The sequence below is a fragment of the Ixodes scapularis genome, unplaced genomic scaffold (assembly GCF_016920785.2).
Source record: "Ixodes scapularis isolate PalLabHiFi unplaced genomic scaffold, ASM1692078v2 PGA_scaffold10__122_contigs__length_95168666, whole genome shotgun sequence".
Lineage (NCBI taxonomy): Eukaryota > Metazoa > Arthropoda > Arachnida > Ixodida > Ixodidae > Ixodes > Ixodes scapularis.
In genome coordinates, this window is record NW_024609836.1 from 22,430,473 (window position 1) to 22,449,753 (window position 19,281).

Below are 19,281 nucleotides of genomic sequence, written 5' to 3' on the forward strand. Positions count from 1 at the left end.
TTGATTTGGCTTACCTAAAGTTATGACCACTTGCTGATGAAATAAAAAGTATTTATATCTATGAAAAGTATTAGGTGTGGGAAAAGCAAATTACTTAACTAAAAACCAAGGAACGGAACACAAAAAAAATGCATTTAAAAATGTTACCAGAAATGAAAATTAAGGTTCGCTCATAGGGGCGACCAACAGAACTGCAAAATTCTAACAAGCTTGCAGATATAATATGGTACAGTGTACAGCATAATAGCTAGACCATGCATAATGCTAAGATAAGAACAATAAATAGCATCTTACGTGAGAACAACATTCATAAAATATTGGAGAAAAATACAAGAGACAACGATACAAACAACCAATATCATTTAGAAGCAACCAAAACTTATTTGTACATTGTAGAATCTGTCAGCAAGCACCAACAGATGAGGCATCATTTACTTTAAGCAGATAAGCAAATATAAGCAATCTAAAACCAGCCATTGCGATCACACAACTGAGCAAAAACAATAATGTCATCCATCGCCAAATGCGCACATGGTTGCACATCTTCAGTGAGCAGGTGAAATCGCCTTGCACCAGTCTTGCGCATTTTATTGAGGCGGCCAACATTTTCAAAGCAGTCGATTTGATTCACATAAGACAGGATGGACACCTCTTGCACGTTGTCAGCCTCCTGAACGCAAAATATACGCTCCACTTTTGCGTAATCATCGCCAACTTTCACAGCTGTCGAGTCTCGTTTCAAGGGGCTAATGTACTGCTCACTGGGAATGACACAACCACACACCTGCAACGATTGTACTCTTCAAAACTGTCCACAAACCCCAGGTTCTGTTGCAGCAGGTGTGTAACATCCTGAGGTGCTTGTTTGGCTTTGCCAAGGAGCTCTGGTGTTGTGTTCCTCTTCATTTCTTCATTGTCTTTTGAGAGCAGTGCTCTCTCACTTCTTCTGAGGCCATTGACAGTAATTGACGAAAGTTGTTATGGAGGAAAATACGAGACAAGATCTGAAAAGCGATGCCATTTGCTGAGGACACCAACTTCAGTAAATGTCCTATATGGCTCTCAAACTCGAAGCAAGAGAGCGTCCACAGTGGTCCATGAAGCAGCACACCTTTTGGCATACGCGCCAACGTGTGCATATTTGATGTCATTTGTGCCTCCCTGTAGAGGTGCTGAGTCATAACAAATTAATGATTTTCTCTGTACCTTTAATCTACATCCTCCTTCGTTACAAGGGTTTTCATGAGCATATACAAGGCAGACGCCAAAAGTGCCAAGTGTTCAAGATACTGCCTTGGAAGGATGTCTCTTAGGCATGGCAGGGAGTATTATAGCAACCATGACTCCCACTAGTAGCTTTCCAGTATTTTCTGGACTCGAATGACCGTGGTGGCCGGTTGAAGCTCTGGTGCGGCTTTTCTCGAAGCAGTCTATTGTACACTTCTGATAACGTCCTGAGGGCTCCAATGTAGTGTTCGTTAGCTACGTCACCAAACCACAGTTCGGGGAGTTGACGCACCTCCCCAACTAGAGCGCAGTGCATGTAATCGGGCTGGAAGCTCCAGACGATGTCCAAACCTGGAAAGTTCACAAGTGGAGACGATTCCTTGACACCGTGAATGGTCCGCTGTATCATCGCAGCAGTTCTCATGTCGGCCAGCATTGAGTCTTTGTCCCTGTCATTGACTGTGCCAACTGTTAGGGGTCCCTTACAAAAAAGAAATTAAACGAGTTTCAATTGGAAGTCATTCAATTGAATATAAATTCAATTGAAACTCATTGATCATTTTTGTAAGGGGGTACTTGACACAGCCTTAAACGTTGACTCCAGGGTGCAGACACCAGCCGCAACCATAGTAGCCATTGTATTGGAATACATTTTGCATAGAGGCTCGTGCTGGGGCAGCGGCAATGCTAGTTATGCAGTAGACCTGAATCAGGAAAAAAAAATCTGGGTATTAGGCTAGACCAATTAGATAAATAACTTGGTCGAAACATTTGCCCTGACAAGAATTTTCAAACCAAAACACTGAAATGAGAAGTAAATTACACTAGTCAAAAATTTTGCAAATTTACTTGAGCTGGATTATAAAAATAAAACTGACTTTGCAAGTGTATTGTGTATTATATATATTTTTGAGCAAGGCACATGACGGCAAATAGTCCAAGGTGCTATAGGATTCCACCATAATACCTAAGCCATTTAGGATGCAGGAATGACATATAGACGAAGTTATGCATCTGGGAAATTAGGCAAAATGCTCTGCCAAAGGCAGGCAAAGCAATTACTTATACACAATGTAGCGTAATCAAGATTTACCTTCGAATGGAACTCCTGGCCCCCTGCATTCCATGAAATCCCCTCTGTCGACAGTTTCTTCATTTGCCCCGCAAAAGCTTGAAGGAGTAGGGTCATGTTGAGATGTTTGGTGCCATACTACAGAATGGACACCATGATATTGCTACAACGAAGGGAGGGGGGCAACTCATTGATGACAAGGTGCGCGGGTCATATTGAATAATTGGAAGGCTTCAACACAGTACTCCCGTCCGGACTCATGGTCACAGTCAAGTCGTCCTCCTCACAGTGAAGGGTTTCTCACTGCTCTTTATAAAACAGACAATCAGTAGTGTCCCACATTTAGTTGCAAGGCTCGGTTCTGTGCTTTAGTGCATGTAGGAGCTGGTCTCTCACTGCGCTATCTGCGAGTATAGATGCAAACTGCTTCTCAAGAGGTAAGCTAACAAGAGTTGCCCTCCGACATCAGCTTGCGACCACTGTACTTCTTTCCGCAGACTGTGCACGTCGCAGATACGCCTTGGCGTTCTGCCAGCTTCCCTGTCGTTTTTTTCCGAAAGCTGTTCACAAGTCGAACAGTAAAAATGAAAACACATTTCTTCTGGCGATGCTGCAGCGAACTTGCGGAACAAATACTTGCTTTCGGGGAAAGCATTCCTCCCCAACCGAACGTTGCTGAACTTTAGGAGATCTTCTATTGCCGTCCATGAAAAACGGTGCATTATGGCAATGTTTACGAGTAGAACGAGCGCGTTTCCGACTATAGCGAGCTTCTGCTCTCAAGAAGAGTTGCGAATTCCAAGAGGAAGGGGAAACTAACGAAAGGAGGGGGATCTTCCTCCGCGGTGAACGGTCTGCCCTCCTCAGCTGCGGAAGCAGGATCACCGTTTTTAGACCTTTAATTTTCTTCAAGGTTGCCCTCATTGATGTCGTTCAGCACTTTATCACGCACCGTAGCCGAAGGGGCCGCACCACTAAGGAATGTGGGATTGAGGCTGGGGGCAGGATTTGGAAGCGCGAGCGATCGTTTCTTCCGATCATGTATGGTTGACCGCGGCAGAGGCTCATTCCAAGCGTCCGGTTCCATGTAGCGCTGTCGCGCTTTGTACTCATTTTGGTTCATAACTCTGGCGCATCAACACACGCTGCAGCATTTCTAGCAACGAAAACACATGCGTACACACAAGAAACAAACATGGCGAAGTTGATCCACATGAGTAGATAGATAGATAATAAGCAGAGCCGTATATGTAGAGAGTTTGGTCAATGGGAGGCGCGGGCAGAGCCAGGGCGTGCGTCAGACTCGGAAAGAGGGCTTGGCATGCTCTCTTGACCAACCAGAAGCCTAAAAGAATCCCCTAGCGGTGGTAGCGAGAAACAGTTCTGATCAAAAGTCTTTGTTCGTCAACGTTACTAAAACACTCAGTTGGGAAACTCGCCGTCGAAACCTGGGCCGCTGGCGTCCACCGAGACCGAGCTAAATGCGACAACAGCGCCACTCTTTGTCGTTTGTCTATACTGTGGTCACCTTGAGTTTTTTGAAAGCCTGTTTTTGCGTAAAAACAAACGGAAAAGACTCTTTTTGTATGAAATTGATTAGAGTTTAGTACCAAATGATGGGCGCGTGATGTTTTTATCATCTTTAGTTCGCAAGGCTTTGCGAAACAATTAATATTGTTCTCATACAACTATGCCTCAACGGGCCTTTCAGGTAGCACGTCCTGACCTAGGTGCATTTTAACGTCTGTAGTTGAACGCGGCGCGTTCGCCGGGGAGGCGGGGGCGACACCCCTGTAACCTCTACCGCTGTATCTGTTCTTATAGCCATAATAGAAGTCACGAGCAGTTCTTCCAGAGGCCGCTGCGGGAGAAATGGTGGCGTTGTGTTCGTCATTAGCTCGGTGCTCGGAGACAGATTGGGTCCCTATGGGAGTTTCCCAACTGAGTGTTTTAGTAACGTTGTTGTTCGTATATGGTTTTAATAAGTGCGTAAGAGTGAAGTGTAGTAACTCTTTGTGGTTGAAAATAGAGTCACGTGTCGTTTTGATCATGACCATCCAGAAACATGTAAAAAACGATTGCGCCGATCAACTATGTTTTGCGCGGACAGTGTGTGACCGCTCGGACGGCAGATTCCCGGCCCTCGGCGTTTGGCGTACGGATTATGTCGATCGTTCCGCAAGTCGCACTCTTCCACCATCATTTTTGATGAGCGTGATTGGTACATCACGTGTACCTTATTTTCAGCCATCGAGAGTTACTCCAATGCAGTTATCAGGTTTGTTTCTTGCGACCACCGCCAGGGTATTATTTCCGGCTTCTTGTTGGTCACATTCGAATTTCTGGAGACGCCCTGGAACACGCCCAGCCCGCTTTCGGCCAATGGCGCCGAATGGCCAAACTCTCTACATATACGGCTCTGATAATAAGCAACGGCTGTAAGGCGTGAACGGCTGATCCCTTCGTAATGGGCGGTGGCCTGCGCCACCTAGAATGAAAAACTATATTGATGGTGATGGTGACTGGACTTAAGTCAAACAACTAGGCACGATACCTGGTGACTAATTTTCTTTCCAAGGCTAGTGGCTGGAACAAAATATTCCATCAGAATATTTATTTTAATTGTTTTTTTTTTTAGTGCGAACGGACTGCGTCATCGAACAATATAACGATAGCGTGGCGTGAGCACACATCCAAGACTAGTTCTCAGTAGTAGGTACCAATCCGATACAATCCCGATTGTATCCCGTGTGCCGCGCAGCGTGCGTGTTTAACGCACGACCTCGTAATTTTGTTCCTTGCTTCCGTGATCGCTTTCGCCACTAGCTAGGATTGCAATGTTTGCTCTCGTTCGTTTTTTGAATGAATGCGTAACAGACCGAACATCGTTTCTGCAAGCAATATCCTTGACCTCAAACCGTCCAACGAGGAGGACTATGACAAGAATACTATCTACAGCGTATACTGGGATGATAAAGTAAACCCGGAGAACACAGGCACATATTCATCACAGATAATGCTGATGGCGTGTAATTATCATTTCGTTTCGTGCAAGTCACTAGGCAGCGCACTCTTAGAAAAAAGGGTCAGTATAGTCCTCCCTAAAGGGAGGAACGCTCTTGACACATATGTTCCTTCAGAAAGGGAGAAACTTTCGTCCCTTAAGCAGGGGAGGAAAAGTTCCTCCGTCGACTGCATCTCATTATGGCGGCCACGAATCGAGCAAATCGAGCTCGGTAAGGCTTAACGAGAACACTAAGTCTATTGCACGAAGCGAGAGGAGCAGGAAATAAAAACGTAACACGAGCTTTCCGCGAACTGTATTTATTTCCGAAGTTTCTTTACCCCTGCAGGTAAAGAAACTTACGTTTCGAAAGCATGCAGTCACTCACTCTTCTCATCGTCAGCACTGCGATGTTTAACGGAGACAACCGGCACTCAGTTCGCGCACTTTATGTCCTACCTTTGCTATTCCTCGAGCCACAATTCCTTCGTCAACCGTTGCGTCAACCGCACATCACGGAGGAGTGAAAATCATTCGCCCGCAAAACCAAAAGCCGCTCTCAAAAAAAAGCAAGTCCGAAGCAACCTCTTGGCTTATCTCAGCACGGTAACACGAAATTACGGCGTAGCCGCGTAGCGTAAAAGGAAGTTAAATCGCTTGCCACTAGATGGCAGGGTCAAGCAGAGTAATCGCACGTAGCTAGGCTAGGTGGCGCTAGATACCGCCCAATTCATGTTTTACAAAAAAATATTTTTATTTTCTTACGCCACAATTGCGTTTTCTTTTCTTCGGAATCTCTAACACATGTAGACACGTTGCGCACACTAGAAACATCAGGTTAACATATATTGAACGCATACACAGGCATCGCAGATACAAACATCAATACAACAGCACACTACCCCAATCACTACTACCGAGCCCTGCGTTTCCGTCTTTTATAGTGGTCGTTTTGAATGTACGGAATTTTTCGGTGACTCCCTAAGCAAAAAAAAATATTCCGAACATGTTCATTTTTTTCCAGCAATGTCATACATCTGAGGCTATTTTTAATGGCTCAGGGGATGAATCTCTTATTAAAAAGAAGACGCGCGATCATGCCATAATTATTTGAAAGCCAATAAATCGAGCCGCTCCAATGTGGTTCCAAGCCATGAGTATGTTTTCCCGCATGGCCCTTCGTAGCCAGTATTTATATTGTAGTGTTCGTTTTTCTATTTGTGCTGTTCGCGCAAAGCTGCAATTGCCGTCTTGAAATAATCTCTGTAGAGCGGATATCCACTCAGCTGGAAGTGATGCTTCACGGGCACAGAAATCGCTTTTCGATCAACTTGAATGCAGTCAAAGCCGCGACTTGCGACAACTGTTAAGTGTACGGAGCTGCGCCGTTGCGAGCTCGAAAACTTCTAGCGCTCATCCCAGCGCGCCACTTAGAGGGCAGTTTCTACAGGAACCGTAATATATTTAAACAGTAATATAAAGGATAGCGTTTTCTGTTTTTTTTCGATTTTGCCTGTCTTTTTTTTTTTTATGCTAAACTTCCATTATAAATATACGTACTTTCCGTCATACTTTCGTAGTGTTGTCTTTTCCCCAGAGCGCAATCGCTCTCGGGGACCGACAGTCACATTGGCCACTGTACGATAGGAGCTTACCGTTCAGACCAGCGTTCCAACATGACTATCCACACGTCGATCGACTGCACCTAATCCCTCAAGTGGTTTTAAACTCTTTAATGTAAAGCGGAATGTCATCCTGCGACACCCCGGCCCCTCCGATAACGGCCCGACCAGCGCCATCAATGCCCGACAGTTTACGTCATCTCATCTTGTTGTTACACCACTGATACGCGAACACACGGTCACATCGGCGATAATTCCAGTCTTCTGTTCACAACCCACAACACTGCCATCACGATGTCGCTGACACGAAGAAATACAGAACCACGTTGACGATGTTGCTGACACGCAGAAGAATCACGTTGAACGCCGGTTGGCACTCGGCACGGGACAACGGAACCGAACTCAGCACGGAAGGCACCCAGGCAGCCGACAGGAAAACCTGCCTTCCTTGGACGCAGTCCCCGCGATTTCCATAACGTCGAAAACGTCGACACAGTTCCTCGTGGTTTCGCTGCTGTAGTTCCGCGTGTCCCGCCAATTGGAGACGGCCGTCTTACCCAGTGTATGTAGCGCTGCTGGCACTGCTCCGGAACTTCGCTGTTTCTAGCGGCTTCGTTAGCTCGTTTGATAAAATTAGTGGTAAAAACGTCAATGCAACCGAAATGTTCTGCACGTTTGGACTAGAAGACGGAATTACAGGCGGCCTTCGCTGCCGCTGAAGCTCAATCAACTCAACATTAATTTATTAAACAACGTGCGCGATGTGCTCGAAAAACGAAACCGAAAGAAGATGAGTCGGGAGGGCGAAAGCTTTCTCCGGTCTGCCTGGAGGAGGAAAACGTCTCGGAGAATAATAAGGACTTTAATTTTCCTTTCGTCGGTCTGGGTTTGTTTATGTGTGTTTTGGTAAACAAAAAAAAAAAAAAAAAAAAACTTGACAAAAAAAATAAATAAAAAAACCCACTTTTCTGGGGATCGAACCGTTGACCACTTGGTCAGTAGCGCGATGTTCTACCCCTGCGCCAACTGAACAAGGAGGAACTCGCACCCCTCCTTTCACCTGAACTGCCGTTCCTCCCTTCTCTGGGCAACTTGTCCGCAACAAGGAGGAACAGTCGCTTTTGCTACCTTTCTCCTCCCTTTTTTCTTAGAGTGCGGAGGTCGCGCGTTTCGAAGTTCTCCGGCTTGCCCCAACGTTGTTTCGTTGTTGACCGTAGCAACGTCAGTCAGCATTGTCGCGGCTTAAGTTTCTTTGGGTTTCCTTCTACTAGCCTGCACCCGATTCGACGAAGCGGCAGGTGTGGATTCGGGCGATCTAGCGAAACAATGCTAGTAAGGCAGTCTTCAAAACACTCCCGCGTTTGCAGTTGCCACTTCAAGGAAGGTGCATGTTTTTGTTCCTTTATTTTGTTATTTGTGTGTAAATACAAGTCAGTAGATTGGTTAGGTATATGCTGTCGTGTCGCTTATGTGCCACACAGATTGAGCGTCTCGAAGTTGGCGTTTCTGCTTCTGCGAACGTGATGGTGCGTTTGACTGGCTCACGTTTTTGCTTGCTTATGTGATCGATGGTCTCGCGTTGCTAGGCAAACTGCCTTTCGGCCTTTTGGTTGTTGTAAGCAATGGAATCGCCCACGGTTACAAAATAATTATAAAGCATTCAAGTTGAGCGGCTATGCTTTTGTTGCTATGTGCACACCCGGAAAGAGAATAGGGAACAGCTGTTTCACTGCCACGACCGCATCTGCTGGTCTTGTGGGAAAAGGAAACAATCGCCTTCATGTGTTGTGTTCATATATGTATCGTAAAGAAATTAGTTTGCAAAGTTGTCTACAGGCGCGAGGCTCGAAACAGACAGGTGTGCCGATTTTGTGTTCTTGACACACAGCTGTAGCCTGATATTAGGTTGACACATATGCCGAGGCTCGCTCTGAAATCGGCGGGTGCGCGTAGAGATCTCAAATATTTATCAAAGATGTATTTTAGTGGTGGATTTGACCTTGTGAAATTTCGAAGTGGTGCTCCCTTCCAGTAAAAACGAGACCACCAAACATGCCTGGGTCAATGGCGCTCGCAAACGAGTTCCCGAACGCGACCGCCAATGACCTGGGCAAGTTATTTGGTCTTATTTTTCACGGGAATGGAGCTACGTTTTGGAAGTTCACGAGGTAAAATCCACCACTAAAATATACTTTTGAAGAAAATTTGACACCGGTAGGTGCGTGCGCCAAGCTTTTTGGACAATTTTACAGTGAACCTTTACATTTATGAAAACACTTCTTGTCAATGAAATTTTGTGAGCAGTATAAACAAATAGCTCGCAATTAAAAAAAACACTTGCTCTAATTGTACCTTGGTCTCGAATATGTCACACAAATTTAGTCGCAGAAAGTCGCTAATTCAATGGCGTTTTTGAAGTTTGTATAGCAGCGAGAAATTTCTATTTACTCACAGAAAAAATTATTCAAACAAACAGGAGTAGAGTGTGCTGATTACGCGCAATAAGCAGATGTATGAATGAATGCATTACTTAATTGTCCAGCTATTGTGTGTACTTGCTCAGCCCATCGCTTAAGCTAGAGGGCTTTCCTTCAGTCCCTTGTTGGTTCCGCACCATTTATGGGGAGTATTTCTCCAAGACCAAAATCAAGTCATATATTGAAGAGTTTCAAGGATAATGACATATTCCATTAGCCTTGGTATAATTGAACTGTCCAGTTAGTAAGGATATGGTCTCTGAATCTCGACCTACAAAGAGCAGCTTGATTGGTTGTCAAGCGATAAAATTACCCGACCGGTTATGGAGTGGTGTCTCGTTAATATGGACCGATTGTTCTTGTAAAAAATCGTCCACAATGTGAGTAGTCGATAGTAACCAGACAAAAAAAGTGAAAGCCGTTTACAACTCCCTGTAACGCCGAATTGGAGCGCAGCTCTTGAGGAGGAGGGAAGGGTACTGAGGAAAGGGTAGACTCCTCCTCCTCCCCCTCCTTCTCCTCCTCCTCCCCTCATTCTTGAATATGCTCCGGGGGGGTCACGTGACCTCGGGGGGAAGGGGTCACGTGACATCGGGGGTGTCACGTGGGGACTTAGGGAGTCACGTGACCTTGGGTGTCACGCGAGTTTGGTGGTGACGTGACCCTGGGGGAGGGGTCACGTGACCTCGCGGTTACGCCCACGGTGATGACGACGCCGACGCCGCTCAAGCCGGAAACGGGCGCCTAAGAGCTGCGCTCTAAAATGCATGTCTTTCCCGGTTATGGAGTGGTGTCCAAATAGCGGGGTATCCATATTAACAGGGTTCATATTAACGAGACATGAATATCGAAATTGGTGGCAGCTGCTTTCACCTAAGACGACAAAGGGACAAATACAATATGTTTCCTGCATCTTGCTCTCCCTAGCATGTGATTTTGCCACAAATATTACAAGTTGCAATATCTTCTTTCTTCACCAAGCATGCATGCCATCTCAAAGATGTAATCACAAAACCTATCCAGTGTTTGGTGTTTTCTCAGCAAACTCAAGCCAAGGGGCGGCCAAGGAAAACAGCAAGTGCGACCGGAAATGACGAAGGTGCTAGCACTAGTGGTACGGCATGCGACACCATCGTCGTACAACCATCGACGTCGACATCGGAGCAATCCTATGACGTGCAAAGTCCACACAGCTTAAAGGAGAGGATGGAAGACATTGTTTGTCACATGGAGGTTATACAAAAAAAAATACTAAAGTACTCGCACGAAGTTACAAGGCGGTTGAAGCAAAACGCCTCCCAGGTGAAAGAAATCCAAGAAATCCTCCAGGAGATCCAGCGGCAGCAGCTCATCAGCAAGGACGCTACCGACGTTCTTCGTCGGACACTTTTAAGCACCACACTGGAACTCTGTCTCCGAATGCTGAAAAACAGCAAGGGGAAAGTAACTAGAGAACAGTACCCTCCGGAGCTAAGTGTTTCGCTCTTACGCTGCAGTTGTATTCAACCAAGGCATAAGCGTATGTGAGAAACGCTTCCCAGCTGGCACTTCCCTACTCGTCTTCAATCTGGTCATGGTACAGCTCAATTGATGCCGAGCCTCGGTTCACCACTGAAGAGTTCTAATCCCTGCAGCTCACTGTTAGAGCAAATGAAAAGAAAGGCAGCAGTCATCTGTGCCCTGCTCATGGATGAGATGAGCATCCGAAAGCACATGCAGTGGGATGGGAAAAAGATCATGGGATTTTTAGACGTCGGGATTGCAGGGGACAACAATGACAACTTTGACGGCAGTGCAGAGGACAACAGCGACACCCGTAACGATGTTCGCCCTCAAGCCACTGAAGCTCTTGTGCTGATGGTTGTGGCTCTAAACGACCACTGGAAGGTACCCTGTGGGTACTTCGTGGTCCATTGAATGAGTGGAGCAGAGAAGGCCAACTTAGTAAACATTTGCCTAATGAAGCTTCATGACATCGGTGTCATAGTTAGCTCTTGACATGTGATGGGCTCCACTCCAACTTGACTATGTTCAGAACACTCAGGGCTGAGCTGGAAGATCCGCAAGAAATGGAGCCCTGGTTCTCACATCCTGCCACCAGCCGACTAGAGAGTCTTCATTGTAATGGATATCTGCCATATGCTCAAGCTGCTGCGTAATGCACTAGCATCCCTGCAAGTGATCAAGGATTGCTATGGATACTTCATCAGGTGGTTGTACATAAAGCAGCTGAACAAACTTAAGAGGAACAAGGTCTGAGGCCAGGCAACAATCTTCGACCAGCCCATATGAAGTGGGACCATCAAAAGATCAAGGTGAATCTTGCAGCTCAAGATATCAGTTCAAGCGTTGCTGATGCCTAAGAATTCTGCAACATTGACCTCAAGACCTGAACCTTCACCGACAGAGAGGCAGCAGTGAAGTTTATCAGGATGTTTGACAAGGTGTTCGACGTGATGAATTCCAGAAATCTTTTGACCAAGAACTTTCAAGTGCCCTTGATGAGTGGACAGCACCTATGGAAGCCCTTATTCGAAGAAGTAGCCACGTACATCCTCGGCTTGAAAGACGTTCCAGGTCAGCTGCTCTATCTGACCAGAAGGAAGCCCGCCTTCATGGGATTTCTCGCGGTCATGAAAACCTTCGAAGGCCTAGGTGAGACACTGCTGGGTGGTCCAGAACCCCTTATGAAGTACCTGCTCACCTACAAATGCAGCCAGGATCACCTTGAACTCTTTTTTTGTGCCATCAGGAGCAAGGGAGGCTGGAACAACAATCCCACAGCTCTGTAGTTTAGGGCCGCTCACAAAAGGCTCCTTGTACGGCATCAGGTGCAACAGGTAAAGGGCAACTCCACTGTGCAAAATCAGACCAGCATATTGCATGTGAGCACGAAGGTGGCCCACCGTGAAGACACTAACCATAAAGGACCCCTGGAGGACTATGCAGTAGCTCGTCGCTTTGGCTTGGTGATCTCACCCGGGGAAGAGGACCACGACTATGTTGATATTTTAAACGCTACGACTCTGTCCTTGTATGTGGAGAATGTCGTTGAGTACATCGCCGGCTATGTTGTCTTTATGTTGCGAAAACGGTAGCCAGCCCAAACTGCCTGGCTGCCCTGCAAGAGCAACGAGGAACTAGTAGCCAACTCCTAAGATAGAAAAATCGTGGCATACTGCTCGTGCCCTCGTCTAGTGTGCAGGCCATCTGCAAAAGTGCAGAGAAGTGTGTAAGGAGACTGGAACCCGGCAACAACGCCTCCAAGGGGCTGGTTCAGAAAACACGCCTGGAAGCTGCTATTGTATGTGCAGTTCTTCACAACCTTGCTGAAGAGAGGACCCAGGTCTTCAGAGGCCTTGATGACCACATGTACGACACCGAGCCAGACAACAACCATGTCGTTCGGCTGACCAAGCTCACGGCCTCATGCAACCTGAAAATCAGGCTACACTTCCAAGCGAGCCGATTAACAGAACAGAGTGTGGGTCCAAAGGTCAGGTCAAAGAACTTTCGCACTGTGATATTGCTGGGCCAGTGAGAAGACTAATCAAGATTTGTTTTTACTTTATTTATACTGTTCTAATTATATGCGATAAGTGATCGCACTATATACATTATAATTTTCTATAGTTTAGCTGTTTCTATTGTTCATTAAAACAAATTAAACTATGTATTAAACAATTACACTTTAAGCTGGCGCTTGTTTCAGCCTGCCCTGACCCCGCGCCCTATAAGCGACTGATAAAACAATTTCACATTCACAGAAAGGCTTCTGCACATGGGCGTACCAACTTGGGGAGCGGGGGGGGGGGGGGGTGCAAGGCATGTGTTTTGCCCTCCCCCTGAAACAGCCGCCAATGGGCAAGGCAAACACAGACCGGCGGCGCCCAAGGGGGACCAAGGGCACCGGCCTCCGGCCCTGCGGGGGGGAAGTCTGGTTTGCCCCCCCCCCCCCCCCCCCCACTCAAAAACAAGTTGGTACGCCACTGCTCCTGCACGTCACTGAACTTTAAGGCTAGCCTTCCTGACCCCAAGCCGGACCCTCTTGTTTTGAATGTGAATCGGTGGCTCGGCCGCATAAGCGGTAACAGTGTCTGGACCAGAAGTTCACACCCTGCTACTTTCCGTCGAAACGACTCACATCTCAAATCCCATGAAAACTTTTGTTCTTAATTTTTTTTTGACGGCCCGTGAAAGCGACAGTCGTAAAGTAAAAAGTACACTGCTCCTGATTCACAGTAACTCGCGAGAATTCCTTAAATGGTCGCGAGCACATCCACGGCGTCTCTTGATCCGTATCCAAGCGTTCGGGAGCACAAAGCTTCACTACTTCCTGTCAACACATAATCGCACCATGGAGGTGCTCGTTTGCAGCACTGCGTTTAATGTTTATTCAACTCTGGAAAGCTGGCATGCAGCACAGAGCCCCTCTGATGTTGATGAGGAGAGGCGTCGATGCGATGCGAAAGACACATCCTCGCATTTGCGGTGGTGCCATGCACAAGAGCCGTCACACTGCAATGCCACCACATTATCATACACCGAACGCGAACACCGGGGGCAGGTGGGCCGCGGGCCAGGATTGTGGGGCACGTCCCCGGCGATGAGAAGGAGCCAGGTGAGATGCGGCTGACAGTGGATGGAGCCAGCAGGTAATGGCCGGCCATTAGGCCTAGCGCCTGCACACCGCAACTATTCTCCGTGGACAGTGAGGCTTGACGCGCTTGACGGGACTGCTGTTGTCCACAGGCGTGCCAGCAGATGTTCACGGCCTATCGATGAAGGGGGGCTCCTTTGCCGAAGGCGCACTAGTGCTATAAGACATAAGAGGAGCCGGAGACGCGCAAAAGCGTGTGTGCACCCCACCATCGTCCAAATCCGCTTTCGATGCGACCTGTACTGCTTTTCCCTGGCGCTGCAATTTCGTGAAACTTTCGCCGGCTCCTCAAAGATCGGGCTACCATTCACACCGGGTTTCAACAATGTTTCGCCGAACAATTTCAATGAAGCACGAAATATTACCCACGGCTATTTCTATGGCAGACCGCCACTATAACTGCCGCAACGCTGTCTGCTATAGATGGATGATAGTGGCTGCACCAGCTGTATTTTAACGGGCGGTAGATTGCGCCACCATTCTACTATGGTGTGGCTAGAGGCTCTACCAAAAAGGTGGCCGCCAGTGGGCACATTCGCGGAGCGGGCAGACGCGATCCAGCAAATAGACAGAGATTTGTGCACTTCCCCTTCTATCCACCAAACCTGCGCTCACTGATCTCTATGACGATTTACTGGATCGCTGATCGCTGTATGCTTTCATCGCCGTCACCATGGCAACGAACGCCGAATTGACCTTTTCGGACGGCGCGTGTATCACTGGGGAGCGTGTTAACTCCCCAGCCTGCATTCACACCGCTTTGCGGCGACAGTCTGCGGCTGCTCTTTACAAAACTATTAAACTTTGGCTTGCAGACCGCGTTCGGAAAATTGTTTTTCGTTGCCATGGTGACAGCGATGAAAGCAGACGGCCTTTATGCTGCGCCGGAAGAACACTGCGCCGCAGCGATACGAGGTGCGTGCTGAAGCCCTTCCCGCATGCTTTTCAATGGGTGGAACGCAAACAAAGAGTTCGAAATAAGGACTTAACGCAGAAGGCTGGTAATCTCCAGCGCCTCATAATTTGACGAGGCTTACACGATAAGCATCTTTAATAAACACCCCGCGCCGTTTGTTTGTTTTTTGTTTTTTTTATTCGTTGCATGCGTTTAAAGCAGGCTTGTACAAGATACCCACTGAAAGTATTTAAGTTAAGCTTCTGAGTACCATGAAAAATAGTAACTGAGCAGAGTATTAAACACTCAAATTTTTAAAGTAAATGAGTAAAGTACAAAATACTCCAAAAGTAACTCGTTACTTTCAAGATACTTACAAGTTAACACTTTCTCTGCAATTCATTGTCAAGCACAATCAGTCAGAAAAAATTCTTCCTCCCAGCTACTATGTAATCTCATGGAAATCTCTTAGCTAGAGTTTGGCTGCCACTCAGGCTTCTACGAGGTCCCAAGTAACTACGAATAAAACAAAAATGAAAACGTTTTTCTTTTATATTCTTGCTATGGCGAGGACATAAGCGAGGGCAGCGCGAGGCCCGTTCGCCTGCGGAGGGAGTTTCTACACAGAGGCTCGCCTCCGTTGCTCCCCTTGTGTCGGGTGCTCATTTCCGCTTCCCCCATCAGTGCACTGGTGGTGCCGTGCAGTCGGGGTTCGGGGAGTCCAGGCCAGGGCCGGGAGAGCGGGCGCCACCGTGGTGGGTGCCGACGGTCATTCGTGCTACGGAAGGCAATAGCGAGTTTTAGTAGACCGTGTTTCCCCCTCCGCTAAGCCCCTCCGCTACCCGAAACTCTACAGCCAAGGCCATCGGCACGCAGGCACAGTGGCGGTTTCTTCATAGCAAAGGGTTAGCGGAGAGGAAAACGCGGCCTACTAAAACTCGCTAATGCTGCGTACGCCGCGAGCGATGGGCCGCCGGATTGGAGCCGTGTAGTCGCGTCTTACAAGACTTGTGTGCGATGAGAGCCTAGTGAAAGGAACGAGCGATGTGTGCGACAGCGTGCGGATGTAGAGGCATTTCTGAAGCCTTTACATATTTTATATGTTTTCACTCCATACCATGGAAAAATAAACTCCGGTTTACTGTCGACTCTTACCAAACACTTGTAGAACCCACTCTCTCTCCGACACAAGTGCCCTCCCTCTTGCTTGTAGCCTTGTACACATCTTACGCTTTCACCCGCATGCCCTTCTGCTTCGGAAACCCTGTTGCTCTTGGGCTTGGCCACAAACAAATTGTAAGAAAATGTGCTTTGACGTTTTGCCCAGTTAGAAGACACGACACGCGTCCGCTCGGCTTGAGACTGCGACACCTGCTTCTCCGTGTCACCTCTTTCAGCAGACGCACGGCAGTGCACTGTATTACCTGGCACGAAATGTATCTGCAATGGCAGGGCGCCTAGCCAAAATATCTGGCGTTCAATATTTTCCAAGCTTCTCGCCTTCAAAGAAAAAAAAAAAAGAAAAAGCAGAAAGTAACTTAAAATGAGTACAAGTTACTTGAAAAACGTATTTTAGTTAGAGCACGAAATACTGACGTTTGAAAGTATTTGCAAGATACCAAGTTACTCACAAAAGTATTTAATATACAGTAACTTGAGTAGAGTATTTAGGTTACGTACAAGTCTGGTCTAAAGTATCAAACTGCCGCGTCGTGGTGGTTGCCCAGAGTACTAGGTGCGTCTCGCTCTGTGCGGCGCATCTGGCAGCCACACTTCGTTTCAGATGGAGCGACTAAGCAAGAAGCATGTTTCTTTCAGTAGGAGGCAGTTGGTCGTCCTCTGCATCTAACAGCGATGCTGCCATAATCTCAAACCGCCGTTTCAAGTACGCCTTCATTTTTCTACTTTTGTGAGCGTACACCGAATCCTGTTGAGTGCAACCGGTAAATGCGTCTGATAACACTGACACCCCTCTAGGCTCCCCGCCATGGTGAGCTGGAAGGGGAGGCGTGACAATCACCCTCTTCGTCCAGCGGGAGAAAACGGCAAGGATGTTCAGCACGCAGGGTTTCCATCAATATGCCCGTAGCAGCGCCACCACGACACTCCGTCACACTGTAAACACTAAAGAAGAGAATGTCTTCACCGTCGACCAGAATCGTGAAGTGCCACACAGTTAATATTTCCTCGTTAGCCATAAGGAAATTTATCACGGCACAGCGCATTCGATGCAGTGAAGAAAGACTGAAGTAAAGCTATTTTGGGGTTGTGAAGTCCTTCAATTTACTTCTTTCACCTCCTTTTCCTGCAGTGATGGGTGACGCTGCTTACCATGCACTTATCGATGGCTCTTCGCCCCGCTACACAGTCAAACCCGACAATGTCGAACCCGTTTACAGCGAATTATCCCTCATATCGAACAATTTGTGTGCACAGTAATATTACAGTGATAATATATAGCAAAAACTACGGTTACATCGAACAAAACTAGCAGCCGCTACCGATATATCGAACTGCCAAGATTGCAGTTTTGCTATGCAAGCTGGCTTTCCCCCAACGAGAGTGGCCACATTGGGGGAAAGCCAGCTTCCAAAACACGCTGGCAATTGTTTTTTTTTTTCTTTTTTTTTTTTTTTTTTTGGGGGGGGGGGGGGCGTCCGCGTCAATTATTTCAAATTTTTTTCTTTTTTTTTTTACGGAGGAAGGCGGGGAGGAGGTGACCCTGCTCCCTCTCACCGCTCCGTCCGTAATAGAGAACATTATTTTGTAGCGTGAGCTACACTGGCCGAGGTTGAGCAGTTTCGCGTGGCTCGCATAATGAGCCATGCTCCGTGCTGCGCATGCGTGAGGAGTAGTGACGTCACATAGCGCACAGCTGGCGCGCCGGAGCCGCCGCGCCGGTCTGTGCATTCCAGAGGAGTGACGTCATAGCCGCGGCAGACGCACTGGCGCCGCTGCGTGCTCAGCTGAGCGCCTCCCTTGCGCGGTAGCCAAGTCTGACGCTGGACCGGAGCCGCTTGATAGAGCCTCTCATTTTGTGCGCATAAGCTCACGTTACGTATATCCTGGCATAGCCGAGCTAAGCCACCGCAATTTTTTTTCTTCCGGGCGGTTGACGCGGCCGCCCGGGAAAAAAAAATGCCAGCTTGCTCTGCTAGCTGGCTTTCTCCCAATGCAGCCGCCTGCATTAGGGGAAAGCCAACTTGCAAAGCAAAACGGCGCTCTGCAGAAGATGCTCCTGCTTGGACGTGCTCCGTGCTCTCGGCATAGATCGGCGCTAATGCGCGAATATAGAAGGCAGCGTCCTCAGCATTTTTGGAGTCTGTCAAAAGCGTAGAAAAATATCCTTATCGCGGAGGGAATGAAGAAAAAGCAGCAAAAGATGCAAGACTATTTCATTGTGTAGTAAATTTTTGAGAATCGAATTCATTAAAATGTTTGTATCGAATTACCCGCTATATCGAACTGGTAGACGTTTTTGTGCAAGTTCGATATAACCGGGTTTGATTGTGACCCACCGCTGGTCCGCATGCTGAATCATTGAGTCACTTTCGCAAACGCGATCGTCGATCATCATACCACCCCCTTCTATCCCACCAGATCCCCGTCGTTCGTGTGAATGCTTGAGTTGGGTTTTGCCGACCACGTCCACGCACATCCCTTCCCAAAAAGCATTCCTCGCTAAGAAAAACAAATTGTTATACCTAGTTAGGACAGGCATGCCTTAAAATGAACGTTCGTCGAAAAAGCCATTATTACCTTGCAATAATATGTTTTTTTTCTTTTTTTTTTATTTGAGGGCAAAACCGAAATGGTACCCCTGTGGGATGATAGCATTTGTACCCAACTAGTGTGCGCTGCGAGGTCCAGCGGACTCAGAGCTATCATCATCCCACAGGGGTACATTTTCGGTTTCGCCCACAAATAAAAAAAAAAAAAAACGTATTATAACAAATATTCTGAAAAGAAAAATTGTTCAGACAAACATTTATTATGCGACATGCTGTCCTAACCAGGTAGAAAATATTTATATACTCCGCTTCACCTTACGTCCAGGCACAGCGGATGCACGTCATCGGAGCCCATCCAAGGCCGTCCGAGTGTGACGTGGCGTTGGAGAGAATGCACAGCGACGCACAGAAAGCGTATCACGGGATACATTCACAGAGAGGGATTGGCTAGAACAGGTCGTAGCACCTGCTGCCTCCGGACGTAAGTTGTAACGGAGTATAGGGAGTTTTCACTGACGTAATTTTGTCCGCCACCTTGTTGTTTTGAGCTGTTTAGCGTGTGCAGACGGCAAGCATTCCAAGGATATACATGA

General features: G+C 47.4%; 2 pseudogenes; one reads left to right on the forward strand and one right to left on the reverse strand.

Moving 5' to 3' along the window:
• Positions 1-463: 463 nt before the first annotated feature.
• Positions 464-3,422, reverse strand: LOC120840763 (annotated as a pseudogene).
• An 8,412-nt stretch (positions 3,423-11,834) lies between these two features.
• On the forward strand, positions 11,835-12,943 carry LOC120840760 (annotated as a pseudogene).
• Positions 12,944-19,281: the final 6,338 nt, after the last annotated feature.